General features: G+C 48.9%; 1 pseudogene; it reads right to left on the reverse strand.

The window, feature by feature from the left end:
* Window positions 1-2,478: 2,478 nt before the first annotated feature.
* Window positions 2,479-2,897, reverse strand: LOC104870480 (annotated as a pseudogene).
* Window positions 2,898-4,875: the final 1,978 nt, after the last annotated feature.

The raw sequence follows: 4,875 nt of genomic DNA on the forward strand, positions 1-4,875 counted from the left end.
GAGATGAAAGGATCCTGACTGTTTGGTTTTGAAGAGTGAGGGATGGAGAGGATGGAAAGAGCAGAGAGCAATTTAGAGGACTCCCCTCAGGCTTAGGAGACTCTAGCTACTGAAAAGAAATCCCCAAGCTTCAGAAGCTTGCAGCAAGAGAGAAGTGTCATAAACACAAGCCTAAGCAATGAGTGAAAGTTTTTGTGCTCCTTGTCAGAGCCTAAAAACAGTGAAGGAGAAGAGATGAAATACAAAATCTCCCCCAAAGGGGTCTTACTTTCTAGCTGGCTTGCCAAGATGTTACCATGGGTGGTGGGATCTGAGACAGCTTCCTAGGTTCTTGTGCTCATGTGATGAACAGAGAATTGGATGTGGCACGCAACGGTAAGGAAAGAGCAGTGAAGTTTATTAAGGTGACAGTACACTTAGAGTGAGCAGGCTCCTGCATTATAAATGGATATACCAGGTATAGTTCATACACATGAACCTTCAATGAGCTCCAGGTGAAGAAAGGTTATTGTAGGTCATTGGTGCACATCCATCATGGTTTGGAATTTTCTGGAGCAGGCTTGGGAGTCTGCTTTTCTTTTTTTTTCTTTCTTTCTTTTTTTTAATTTATGCCTCCCTGTAGTAAGCCACAGGACAAGGGATATGGGTTGGCGCTGAGTACTACTCAGGTTCAGGTGAGTGGAGGGTTGTGGTCCAGCAGGGAGTGGAGGGGAGAAGCCCAGTAGCCCTAACTATATTATCTATATCAAGGCCACTTTCTGCAACCTTGCTATTCCCCTCTGCAGCCATTTCTGCCTCCTGGCCATACACCGCTCCTTGAATTCTATAGGGAGGAATTCTCCTGGATATTCAAAGTTTACCCTTTGCTGGCCCCATGGTCACTTACATCTTCTATGGCCACAGCCTGGACTTTGTCATAGCCCCCAGCAATGAACCCTCATCTTCTCTCTGACTACAGCCTCTGTATCGGTCAGGGTTTACTAGAGAAACAGATGATACAAGATGTGCAAGTATATAAGAATTCAGGGTGAGGATTCAGCTCAGCATTGCCACACCTGCTTGGCAAGTGAAAGGTCCTGAGTTCAATTCTTGGTACCCCCCCAAAAAGTACATAAGGATTTACAAGAGTTGCTTACAGTGACCACCCACGGAGTCAGATGAGTAAGAATGCAGAGGGTCTGTCTGGACACTGGAGACCGAAGGATTTAGTCAAAGATCTGGAGCTCACTGCAGTGTCCCATTTTGAGTCTATATCAGGAAGTCCACGGTCTGCAACTGGAAGGGTGAAGGATCTTCACTGGAAGCTGAACAGTCTGTGATGGAAACCAGCAGATGATGTCCAAGATGAAGGCAAACTGGAGCTTCTCAATAGAAACAGGAGCAGATCCATGCTTCTTCATTTTCCCTTAACACATCCAGGTGACAAGCCACCCTGTGTGGGTCTTCCACACCCGAGTGTAGAATTGCTGAGCCTGTTTATTTTTTTTTAACCAAACTATATTGTTTACAGTAGTAAAGGACAACAAATAATGTACAAATCAGTGAATAAACACAACAGAGCCAACAAACACTCCACCCCAAGCCCATACAGCAAAACAAAGAACACTTTTTGCAGAATTTTAAGCAAGCAAAAGATGGCAGGTCATTGTCAGGTGGCCCTGAAAGTCAGAGAATGGCTGACAAGCAGCAGTGGGTCCTTAGAGAAGGACAATGGGCAGAACTATGAACATTGCAACTGGCATAGAGCCCAACACATGTCACAGAACTGGAGTCACCGGACTAATACATGACATCAACACATACTTGGAAAGCCGCAGAACACAGATCCATGAGAAGAACACAGTCACCTTTCCATGGTTTCTTTTGAAGTAGCTCTTTTACACAGAAATGTAATTGCAAATTCAGGAAACTTACGTTTGTATGAAGACAGAGGCCATAATACAATTACCAAATAAGAAATGTGGTAGTTACTTTATTCTGTGTTACAAAAAGGGGAAAAGCTGGTATCTTTGCCCAGGTACCCTTCACCAGGTACTGATCAGAGGGACAGCATCCTAGCTTCAGGGCCCCAGGGGACACGGCCAGGAGCAGGGAGCATGGCCCCATCGTGCTATGATTTGTCATATACATTTTCCTTTTCAAGAAGCCGTCCAGTTTTTCCCTTCAACTTTACCATTCGCCTGATGGAGCCTGAAGCTGCAGTTGTAGTAACCTGTACAAAAAGCAAGTGGAACCCTGCCCTGTCCCACAGCTGTACTCCCTGGGAAAGCACGCACTGTCTACATGATCATGACAGGCAGCTCAGGAGCAGTTCCACTCTGGGGTGAGAGCTGACGTTCGGCCACAGCCCTCCTAGAAAAATGTTTTGGAGGGGAGAAAAAAAAATGAAAACAAAAACCTCACAACTCATGTTATCTAATCAAAAAACAACCTAGCCCAGTTGAAGCTGTAGATGCAGTTCTGGACAGAGGTGGGTGCTCGGTGACTGTCCTTGGCTTCCCAGACTCCAGTGATCAGCTTGGGTGTGCGCTCACCACTCCACAGCAAATGCCAGGTGGGGGACGGTCCCTCTGGAGGCAGCACCTCCCGTCTGCTGCTGGAACACATCGATGGTGTCCTCGTCCTCCATCTCCAGCTGTGCTGCAGTGTCTGTTCTTCATGGGCTGCCCATCAAACCTGAATCTAATCTGTCTCATTGACAAGCCCTGCCTCTCGCAGTAGGCCTTCATCAGCTTGCTCAGTGGGGTGTGCCTCTTGATCTCGAACTGAGCCACTGAGCCATCCTGCCCTGCCACTTTCAGGTTGATGTGGTCGTTCTCTGTCTTCACACCCTCCTTGGGCTTCTCCTCAGACAATGCTGCAAGGGGGCGGTGGAACCATAGGGAGGAGCAGGAGAGTCAAGCTCTGGGCCCTGCCACTCTTTCCTGCTGAGCCAATTTAGCTGAGTTTCTCTTACTCAGGTTGACACAACCAATCAACCATCACAGCCTCTAAGAACCTATTGCATCCATCCTCTCCTGCCCCTCCTTGCCCCTGCACCCCCGCCCCTGCCCTCTCCTGTTCCCTGTATAGGTCTCACTTCTAGGCACCTACTTGCACAATACACCTGTCTCTTTTACCATAACACAGCTGTACCTGAAGGTCGCCTGAAGATAATGTCACTGACTCAAAGCCTGAAGCCAGTGCAAAGTCATGTTCTCCATCCCTTCAGCCCCCAGATTTCCTGACGACCCTTCTGGGAGAGCTATTTGTCATCTATTCACTTGTCCATCCATCCAATCACTTTTATAATCATTTAACTAACTCCTCTGCACAAGGGGGACCAGGTGAGCAGTCGGCGGTGGGAACAATTAACCACAGGAATCCAGAAGGGAAATAGTGTGTGGGGAGAGGCTCCCCCGGAGCTGCAGGAAGAAGGAAATATATTCCTGGGGTGCTGGATATTTTCTGGCTCTTTTCAAGGACTTTCCAGGTGGTTCTATTATAGACAGCGAAGTTAGATAGAAATATTATAGGCAGTCAAATAGAATTAGGCCTTCAAGACAGCCGGGAAAAAGCGAAACATAACCATGGCAGAAGACATATCTGTTAGAGACCAGGCCTCAAGATAACGATGAGGTGCCAGATCTTCAGACTTCCTTGAAAGACAAACATTGGGCCTAATGGTCCAGAAAGACTGGATCAGTCACCCCTAGTGGGTAACCAAAGACCTCTGGATCCATCATTTCCTAGAAGAAGACTTCGTTCTTTGCATACTTGTTACATGACTTGTTTCCCAATTGGATCACCATTTCCTAAGTGACTATACTTGTAACATTATTGGTTGATCACAGCTGAACCCATGTTGTACCCATGTGGGTTTTGCTCTATAAAACTTCCCTGTAAAGTGGAGTCCCCAGGCTACCCATTTGGGACCTCTCCTGCCTCTCCGGAGCTATCCTAGCAGTAAGTATCTACTGTTCCTACTCTTAATGTCCCTTGTTCCTAGAATCCATTCTTTGAGTGTCAGATCTCTAACAAGTTGAGAGATATATTTTCATATTTCATTTCTTGTATCATATCCTGGATCAGTTCCAGCCTCCTGGACTATGCAGGAGGTTTGGAGTGTCCACTGCAACAGGGTGGGTGACTCATGGACCCATAGAGCATGCTGGAGGTGCTGGACCCTCTGCAGGATAGTAGGATCAGCCCAGTAGTCCAGAGGGGCCATAGGGGCCAGGGATTTAGCTCAGTGGTTCCACTGACTGCCTCGCAAGTGCAAGGACCGAAGTTAGACCCCCGGTACCGAAAACAAAACATAACAAACCAGAAGGGCCACAGTCTCAACCTCCTGGTGGCTTCCCCAAGTTCCCATTTGCAAGGAGGAGAGATCCTGAGTGCGGGATGCTGAGTTGTAGAGGGAGGTGCTGTCCATCAATTGCCCCACAAATCCTACCCTCTGAGGTGGGGTTGGGATGACCAGACCATCACAATAAGAGGGCTCCAGATGTGCCTGGTTTCTCTAAGCTTTATATTAAATCGAGCAGTCCAGAGTGTTCCCATTTTATGGGTGAGGACACTGAGGCATGGAGAAGAACCCAAACGTGGCTGACCAGCGATTTCAACTCACATCTCACGTCCGAGAGGCTGAGTCCCGGGCCACAGGGACACTTGGGTGCGCGCACTCGCTGGGGGGAAGGGGAGGGCAGGCGACCGGAGGCGGGGCGGGGCGGTCCCCAGCGTGGAAAGGAAGTGCCCTGCCCCTGCTAGCTGCAGGGGCGCCCGGCTGCAACTAGAGTCTGAGTCTCCGTCCGGGTCTGGCCATGGAGGCGAAGCCACCGTTCTACCCGGTGGCGGGGGCTGCAGGGCCGCAGGGCGACGAGGACGGGCTCGGGG

The sequence above is a fragment of the Fukomys damarensis genome, unplaced genomic scaffold, assembly GCF_012274545.1.
Source record: "Fukomys damarensis isolate Sample0158 unplaced genomic scaffold, DMR_v1.0_HiC HiC_scaffold_27, whole genome shotgun sequence".
NCBI lineage: Eukaryota > Metazoa > Chordata > Mammalia > Rodentia > Bathyergidae > Fukomys > Fukomys damarensis.